The sequence below is a fragment of the Cantharellus anzutake genome, assembly GCF_015039405.1.
Source record: "Cantharellus anzutake strain C23 chromosome Unknown EI90scaffold_1, whole genome shotgun sequence".
Lineage (NCBI taxonomy): Eukaryota > Fungi > Basidiomycota > Agaricomycetes > Cantharellales > Hydnaceae > Cantharellus > Cantharellus anzutake.
Window position 1 is genome coordinate 486,859 of NW_024066951.1, and position 10,104 is coordinate 496,962.

Here is a 10,104-nt window from a genome sequence, read left to right on the forward strand (position 1 = left end):
GGTAGGTGTTACGGGGATGGGGGAAATTCCCCATTCCTCGATCTGTTCTTATAGTGGGATGACGAAGGTCATATCTAGTCTGTACCATAATGGGATATGTAATCGATGAGTGATGTAGTGAGCTATTAAGGGATTGATGGTAGGTAGTTGGAGATGCCAGGACGGATGGGTCAGCCACGGGTACTTGGCGCTCCTCAATGGAGTGTACCGTGTGCAAGGTTGCGACTTGTGAGATGGGTGAGAACTTTGTATAGTTGCCATCGGGTACTTGGCGTTCGCAGTGCGAACGTACCAGTAGCGGGTTGATATCATAGGCATGCAATGAGGACTGACTAACAGGGCCTTCGGTGACTTGGTGTTCCCAAAGGGAATGTACTGTTGGCAGGGAAACATGATACTGACGAAGGAGGGAACAGATGGTGGATGGGCAGCTACTTGGTGTTCGCGTAGCGAACGTACTGGCATCATGGGAAAGTGGGCCTCAGAGTATTCACGATCTCCATGATCATGATGTGATGTTGTATGTCGAGTACTGGGGGGAGAGCGGAGTGATGAGGACCCATAGGGTACAGATTCCATAGGACAATACACATGTCGAGAGTCTTCGACTCGCAACCTCGAGTTCTCATGGCGAGGGCCATTAGAGGACTCGATATAACCAGACTTATAAGACATATTGAGAGTTGTACAATCACACGGGTTCAGTTGAGTCACAGGGAGGGTTGTTACAGAGGATGATACACAAGACAGTTGTAGAGCAGTTGTTAGTTGGTGGGAACCACCTTCGGCGGTTTCCGTACAAGACGCATGACTATCTACAAATGGTAAGGTCGCAGGAAATCCCGCGAAACACAAGTAACCTCGGCCAGCACCAAAACCCCAATGGGGAAAGCTTTGCATGAGGGGGGGAAAGGGGTAGAACGGGTAAGGAGGATAGGATATCGGGATAGAGGACGGAAGGGAGAAAGAGGGGAGGAACGATAGAGAGGAGAAGTCTTTGAACATGCGATGGATATGGTTGTTGGAGACTCCGTATCCGTAACAGTAGGTCTGGCTCCCGGACGTGACGGCGATGCTTCTGGTCTCGACACGGTCTCCTCCGCATTTATTATTCCTCTCCAAATTAATGCAGGCAACTCGGTTTGCTAAAGTGTCGATACTGAACTCGTTGCTGGCTACTAATTCGTCATGCTTAAGTTTAGTCAGCCGTAAGAGTTCTTCGGCTGTGTTGACCTGATTGATGTTGAGGTGGGCCCACCATCCTTTCGGGATGTCTTCTAGAAGTCTTTGGGCCTCGCCCCTCAAGACCTCTGGTCCGGGAACATCGGCAAGTGGATATAGGATGTGCAAGAGTTGTAGTTTGCATGTCACGAAGTCATGTGGGGACTCCTTAGAGTACCTTTCACCCTTACGGTACCTGCAAGCGTGGAATCGATCTCGAATATTGTCGAGGAAGGCAGGTGTTAAGAAGAAATGTAGCACATATCCGTGTAGATCTTCCCAATTGGTGGTAAAATACAACTTGTCAGCGACCGGTACAGTCGACCACCAGTCTGCCAGAGCACCCTTGAAACGATCAGGAAGTACACAGGTCATTTGTTGGGCGAAAGCAGGCAAGTGCCTGGCCAGGTTCTGACATATGCTGCACCACATTATATAGCTGTTGATCGAACCATCGAACTCCGGGAAGTCTGACATAGTATATTTGCGATCCACATAAGGTTGCATGCGGTCGAGAGGAGGAGGTCTGTATCCAGGATTCTGCTGAGGCGCTGCCAACGCTCCAGGTCCGGGAGGGGGAGGGGGCGGTGCCCCAGCGTATCTGACGGGTAGAATGTACCCCGGGTATGGAGCCCCACTGGGTGGAGGAGGTGGTCCAGGTGGAGGCGGTGGTCCTGATGGGGGTGGTGGACCCGCACCTCGTGGTGGCAGCTGCCAGGGGTCGAGAGGTGGTTGTCTTGGATCATGATCTGGATCTCTGGATCCAATGGGTCCTTCATTTGCCGGATGGAGAGGAACACGAGGGGGTTCGGGTCCACGATTGTCGGGATTGAGTCTTTCCTCGACAGGTCCCAGCTCTGTCTTCCTTCCGACCTTCAAACCTCTCACAAATTCCGTGTAACCCATGTTCTCCTTGGGGTTCTCGAAGGCGTTGGTCTCTCAACAAATTGTGACAAACGGCATCAAGGGTTCGTCTCTGGGTAGCATCCCTGCAGCAACATTAATACTTGGTCTGGGCACTGGGAAGGCCCTGGACGGTTGGGTGCATTTACGAACAAAAGTGGTCTCTTCAGCGGGAGATATGAGATCCTCAAAAGTGGTCCATCCTGACGGGAGGGCTTCAGGTTGACGAGTAGGTTGCATTTCGGTCAACCACGCCTCCTCGACTTGCCCAGGATCCGTAAACTTGGCGGGCAAGACATTCGCCAACCTGAGTCCACTCATGTGCAACTCATCAAATTCTCGTGAAGGAGGAGCAGCTTTCTTGATGGCATCGAAATGTTTTTCGAAGGAGTTGAAATGCTGGTCTAGGAAGTTCCATGCAATGCTGAACTCCTTGGGTGACGACCATCCTCTTATGGTGAATATCAGGGCGAGGTTGCCTTGGAGATCCACTATGAAATCACCTGTGGCTAAGTTGGCCTTGGTGGCTAGCTGGGTGAATTCGGTAATTTTCATGAGCAGGTCAGTTAGCTTGACCCACCAGACAGTCCCTAGTCAATATCTCAAAGGCTCTCCTTCGAGACCGGTGCCAACAGACTCTTTCTCAAGATCAGCGGGAGCGAGACAGTGCCAATTTCGTATACGTTTCATGTAGTTATTTGAATCCTCGAAAATTCCACCTTCAAACTCTCCAAGAGCTTCGATGACTTGCCTGAGAGCTTGTTGTCTTAGGAATGCGCCGGGTGAGGAATGCACATCTTTGCCTACTGGCGAGGTATCTCTTGAGTTGGATCTACGATCCGACTGACTGATCCTTGTGGGGCGGGAAGGAGGATACAATTCGTGTGTCACTTGGACCAGGGTGACTGGTTCATCTCCCAACAGGGACACTGTCTTTGGTGGCATGGTGCGAGTTTCTCGCACCAGGGTTGGGGCACCAATGTTACGGGGATGGGGGGAAATCCCCATTCCTCGATCCGTTCTTATAGCGGGATGACGAAGGTCGTATCTAGTCTGTACCATAACGGGATATGTAATCGATGATTGATCCCAGTCTTGTATGGGAGTGGACGATCGAATTCCCATTGATCGTGATTGGTGATGTAGTGAGCTATTAAGGGATTGATGGTAGGTACATGGTCGGAGACGTCAGGATGGACGGGTCAGCCACGGGTACTTGGTGCTCCTCGATGGAGCGTACCATGTGCGAGGTCGTGACTTGTGAGGTGGGTGAGAACTTTGTATAACTGCCATCGGGTACTTGGCATTTGCAGTGCGAATGTACCAGTAGCAGGTTGATATCATGAGCGTGCAATGAGGATTGACTAATGGGGCCTTTGGTGACTTGGCGTTCCCAAAGGGAACGTACCGTTGGCAGGGGAACATGATGACCGACGAAGGAGGGAACATGATGACCAACAAAGGAGGGAACAGATGGTGGATGGGCGGCTACTTGGCGTTCGCATAGCGAACGTGCCAGCATCATGGGAAAGTGGACCTCAGAGTATTCACGATCTCCATGATCATGATGTGACGTTGCATGTTGAGCACTGGGGGGAGAGCGGAGTGATGAGGTCCCATAGGGTACAGATTCCATAGGATGATACACATGTCGAGAGTCTTCGACTCACGACCTTGAGTTCTCACGGTGAGGGCCGTTAGAGGACTCGACATAACCAGACTTATAAGACATGTTGTGAGTTGTACAGTCACACAGGTTCAGTAGAGTCACAGGAAGGGTTGTTACAGAAGACGACACACAAGACAGTTGTAGAGTAGTTAGTTAGCGGGAACCACCTTCAGCGGTTTCTGTACAAGATGCATGACTATCTACAAATGGTAAGGTCACGGGAAATCCCGTGAAACACAAGTAACCTTGGCCAGCACCAAAACCCCAATGGGGAAAGCTTTGCATGAGGGGGGGAAAGGGGTAGAATGAGTAAGGAGGGTAGGGTATTGGGATAGAGGATGAAAGGGAGAAAGAGGGGGAGTGATAGAGAGGTGAAGTCTTTGACTATGCGACAGATATGGTCGTTGGAGACTCTGTATCCGTAACAGACCCCCAACATCTTGTTATATACTTTTAAACCCTTCCTCTTTCCATTTCATTTAGTGGAGTCACCCAACATTTCTCAGATATGTAACTCCGGCTTCGGAGCTACCTGTATCCTCTGGTGACCCTGCTCTCATCATCTTAATTAGTCATCTTCCACTTATAGTACAACTGATGTCTTCTTTCAATTCAGTTGGCTAACTTCCCCTTACCCATTTCTTGTTCCCGTTTATTCTCCAGCCTTCTACTCTGCCCTCCTTGACCCAACACCTTGGTTCCCCATTAAAAATATTGTTCAGAACCTTTCAGTACTTTTTGGTATCATTCAGAACCTTTCGGTACCTTAGTTGAGCCCCATCTGCATCCAGATCATTGCAGTTTTGACAGAAGAAGGTTAACTTCTCACTTTCCCACAGTGGCCACAATATGGCAAAAACTTCCAGAGATATCTGGAAGTCACATGAGAGATGGGAACCGGGGCCTGGAGCATGCAGCACACGGAGCATGCAGGGTGGAGCACACATGCAGGTCCGGATGCAGGTCCGGGTCCGAGCTAATCAGGGTGTGTGCCCTGACACTAACACAAATATGGCAACCCACTTCAGTGGTTCACTTGCAGTCCAGATGTAATATAGAAAGAAATATAACTAAATACACATGGCACTCCAGTGCCCATATTTATACATTCCAGGCTTTTCTATGCCCAGGGCTTACACAGGCACCTAGTAACCTGTAGAATATTCCCAGTTCAGTCTAATCATGTGACTTGTATTCCAACATTCCTTCTCATAACATACGCTCTTCACTGATTTCTCACTGTACATAACTTAATCTAAAATGTCATCTGAAAATAGGTTTTGCCCTCTCTAATGAACCCCCCCCCTGTACCCTGTGTTTGGCATTTCTGTCATATCCGTGCATACCCGACCCCGACCCGACTTCCGGACCTCCACCCTCTTCACCTCTGGAGTCATAACCTACCACTGCCGTTCCGATACTCACCTTCGGTCTTGGCAACACACCCCTCCTCTTACCTCTCCAACCCTTTCTCCGTCCACTCCGATACTCATCTCGGACCGAACATCGCCCCACTCGCCACCCTTCCTACTACTCCGCTCCCCCTTCACAACACCTCCACCCTCCTGTCATCCCCCTACGCTTCCCCCGTCCATTCCGATACTCACCTTTGGACCTGACTACTCTCCTTTCCGCCACTCCCTCTTCCTTACCTGTCCCCTCTCTCCTCCCTCCGTTACTCCTCCGCCACCCTTCCGCCAAATTACGACCGTCCACTGCTGTTCCGTACTTCGCACTCGGACACCGCTCGTACCTTACTCCGAGCCTCCGTCATAGTCCCTACCTCGGACTTTGACTCCACCTCGGTCTTAGTCCATTGCATTGGTGACCTCATACTACGTAAACACCATTGCCAATATTCCTCGGACTTCCAACCCCGCCTCCATAACCTCCGTAAGCTCCGCAACCCCCGAGCCTTGCGGACCGCCTTCAGCACTCTCGCCGCCTGTAATGTATTTCTCGCATTTTCCCTTCATCCCTATTTGGACTACTGCTTCTTTCTATTCTAGCCAGTTAGTCATCATCCCCACTTCCCCTCATCCTCCTGCCCCTCTGGGCCTCGCCCTCCCTACCTCCTTTCGGATGTATCACAGGTCCTGCCTTATGACCTTCGGTACCTATCTGCTCCTTCTACCCTTTGTTCCCATTCGATGTCTTCGTTCCGATTCGGTCACCCTTTGTTCCCCTTGTGCTTTTGCCCCTTCTGTTATATATATCAGCGCTTGTACATACTTGTCTTGGTTTCAGTCCGAAACCGACCTGAAATGCCCCCTAGAGACTTCCTGCTCACCTACTGTGAAATTCAGGACCAAATGGACAAACAGCAATGGCACAGCGCTCCGCTTGAGTCGCTGAGGCCAAGGTCCCTCCACACTAAGTCTCCGATTCCACTCTGGAGTCGTCCGTTTCGCCCCATTCTAACAATTTCCCAAAATGATGTTGGAGTTACAATGATGTGTGACTCACTAACCAAACTCACATGATCTTACTTTTTGTTTCTGTTGTATTGATACTGTGACTACATTGTATATAGGTAATTGTTTTGGGCTATTTTCCTTTTCCCCTCAGTTCTTCATTTATGGAGACTGAGGTCAGTATGATTGGTTTTAGTTACTAGTTACATTACTTACTCTGTATTATAGCTTCCACATTAAGTTAGTATTAACCATAGTAATTCAGTTCCTCATTATACACTTCCTTACCCACAGTAGTCATGCCCTGAGATGGGCTGTGTTTACAGGTCAGACTGTGGACTGTAGAGAGGGGTCATGGGGACCTGGGGTCCATCCCCTGACACATTATCAGCTTTCTGCATGTGAATGAGACACTTTGCATAGGTGATGTTGGCAGGTGTAAGCTTTGCTGGACGACCACCAGTGGACTTGGCAGCATCAGGGCAATATGCAGAGCAGATTTTTGAGATAGCTCCAATGCTAGCACCAGTAATCTTATGAATGGAGAGCCCAGAGGTGCCAGAGAGTAGCAGAGTAATGATGTGTTCACAAGTAGCAGGGGCAAGAGGGTGCATGGTGGAGTGTGTGGGAAAGAATCAAAAAAGGGCCAGTATTTATGCTGTGGAACAAACCAATCATGTGACTTTGTTGATACCTGTGTTTTATAAACAAAGTCCTGTGACCAGAGTCAAGTATAGCCCTGCTTCCGCACTAAGAAAGCCAAGGCAACAAAACTGTTCACATGCAATGGCTGACTTCATCTTACAATTACATTGCCATAAATGGGTGTATGACCCTGCACTGATGCAAGCAACATTTTGAAATGTCAGAGCATCTTCTATGAATTTTTCAGGAATTTCAGAATTTTTCCCAAGCCTGTATGAGTGTGTCTTTTCAAAACAGAAAAACATGTGAACAGTTTTGTTGCCCACTGTATAGAATGCAGGCATTACACCACAGTACCATACACAAATTCAATCCAAAGAAATGCTGGGAGTTGTTTTGACAGATGGTGTAGACTATTATTTTCTTCAATCTGCTATCTTGGGAGTGGGGTGAAGGCAAGGGTGATGGAATTCCCTCAGAGTGAGACCGCAACTAAAAATCAAACTCAGATATGTACCAAGAACAGGGCACTGCCCTCTCAATCTTGATCTGTCCAAGTTGTCGTTGAGGTGCACACCAAGGTTAAAGACAATCTCAATGTAAAATGGACATTGCTTTGCAGTCTCCTGCTCACAGGTCAAATCTGCAGCACTCAAGATGAGAGTCGTTGTGTACATAGACACTGCCCAAGTGAGGCAAGGTGAGAAGTCAGGCAGCATCCATGAAAGTGAAGAGTCGGACAAAGGGATGATACAGCATGCAAACTAATGAGTTGGTACGGATACATAAAGAAACAGCATCAAGGCTCTGTCATTGATGACATTGGAGAGTGCTTGTCAGATATCAGAGAAATTGGCAAGGGATTTACTGGCATGATAGTGAGAGTGGACGCAAGAAGCGAAAGGCTAGGGTCAGCACAGTGGAGCATGCCCGAGTTTTATAGTTAAAGCCAACAAATGAGATGGCCAGAAAGGGGGGTTAAAATGACAGACGAAGATAATGGGGTGTGTGCCTTGCTGAAAGGTCACTCACAGTGAGAGCGGTAGACGCCACCAATGTGAGGCAAGTGAAGGAAAGCTGCTGGTGTTTCAACAGTGCCATTCCTGTAGCTGTTGAGTGCATATACACCTTTCAACATGACATCAGAGCGACATCAGGAGTGAAGGCAATCTGAATGTCGTGAAACGCTCTAAATGGCCAGAAAGTGTCTATTGAAATGGAAGTGATTGGCAGATGAAGATGGGGGCTGAGATGCATGGCAGAATGAGAAGAAATTGTTGAAATAACCACCTCAGCCTAACAGGGCATATGGTGTAATGGCTGTGCATGCTGAGTTCATGATCCAGAAGACTGGAGTTTGATTCCCAGTATGTCCTGTTGGAGGAACCGTGTGCTATGGGAGGCCGGACGAGTTTTCGTACAGCCACATTCCCACATCTGAGCGAGGAACTCGCCCGGACAGCCACATTCCCGCAGTAGCATGACTACTTGGTCACAACACCTTTTTCTTCTTATTTTGGTCACTTCGGACTTATCCACGAAGACCACAAACTACATTCAATCTTTTGAATTAGTTTCCTTTTCCTCAGTTCTTGCGCATATTGCTTGAGACTGAGGTTAGTTACTTTCCTTCATTTCTTATATCTTGTAACTTATTGTATATTACCTTACCGCTATTGGCACTAGGTAATACATTAGTTCTCACGCATATTGCTTGAGACTGAGCTATTGGCACTAGAGCAAGCAGTTATTCTGTTATGTCCAACTTTTAGGTTTCCCTAAAAGACCACATGCAAATTCCAACATGGTGGACATTCTGCGGAATACACCAAGCACACCCAAATCCGGTTGCTGCCATGTGAGCTGGGCACATGAAGTTATGCATTAAATTAGCCAGCCTGACAAAGTTTCAGGGGGTGGCTCAGAGCACTAAGGACCCAAATCTGGCTGCTTCAGACCACATGATTACATGTAGGAGATTAGCAGTAAGTCCGGCCTGAATATAAATTCAGGGGGTGACGGCTCACAGGTTATTGGAACCCCAGTGGTTTGGGTCACATGTGGATCACATGGTCAATCCAATGTGAAGGGGGTGTGTTGAAATAACCACCTCAGCCTAACAGGGCGTATGGTGTAATGGCTGTGCAAACTGAGTTCACGATCCAGAAGACTGGAGTTCGATTCCCAGTACTGTACCCATGTGACCAACTACCAGGGCATCCCAAGTGTGACACAAAATTTCTGCCAGGTGATGAACTGGGAGCTCATTTTGATGTGTGACAACCCGACTGGCAGGCACGTGACCTTGACCATGGGAGCATGATCCAAAAGGAAACCAACATGCTGATGGTCACATTTGGTAGCCAGAATAAATGTGATTAATTTGAAAATGAGTTTCCCTTTAAAATTTCTTCGCACCTAAGTATGGATGGTTTTGCTCTTGCATGACATATCTGCTCTTATATAGATGAGCCCATTCTGTACAGTGGTATCCCAAATGCACTTATTGGATCCTACTTTCCCAGACACACCCTGTCTGTCGCTGGGTTTCTCCAGTTCAAACTCCCGTCATCCAAACAAATTTACAAATTACATCTGCATCTCTCAGTAATTCTGGCACCCTTGATGATATCACCACACTCCCTTCCTCTAGCCTCAGCTTGGATCTTGGCTGTGGAATGCGAGCAAGGCGGACACGCAATTTGGAGGAGATGAAGATTTTTCACTTCTAATATAAATATTACTAAAAGGGCATTTGAAATATAGTTGCATAGCCACTGAGCTGCCACCAAGGAATTTGCCTGACATGGGCTGTTCAACCACACCCCCAGCATGACGTGTGACATGACCGTCATTTCGGCCAGACTGGGAGGCCAGCATGATGCATGACCAGTAGTTGGTCACGTGGGTACAGTATGTCCAACTTTTAGGTTTCCCTAAAAAGCCAGAAAATATGCGAAACATTGACTGACTACAATGCACCAGGGAGCCAATTCAGTGATGCATGGAACATCACCAGTCAAAGTTGAGATGGAGTGTGAATGGAGTAATGGTGGTTGCATAGAACAGGAATGCAATTCCCACTACTCTGTAGTGGGTCTTGGATGCATAGACTGAATGGCTGTGCACCAATATTGGTTATACCCCGGTTATACCCTTTTTTTGCCTCAGCTTGCTGACATACGATTTTAGCTCATCATGCTTACCGACAGCTGAACGCTGGAAACCTCCTTGTTCATGTCCACATGCTTT

The 10,104-nt window shown here is 48.2% G+C and overlaps 1 non-coding gene across 1 annotated transcript; it reads left to right on the forward strand.

The window, feature by feature from the left end:
- Positions 1-8,154: 8,154 nt before the first annotated feature.
- On the forward strand, positions 8,155-8,228 carry EI90DRAFT_t2. Its single transcript has one exon. It is a non-coding gene; the product is annotated as a tRNA-Met (tRNA).
- Positions 8,229-10,104: the final 1,876 nt, after the last annotated feature.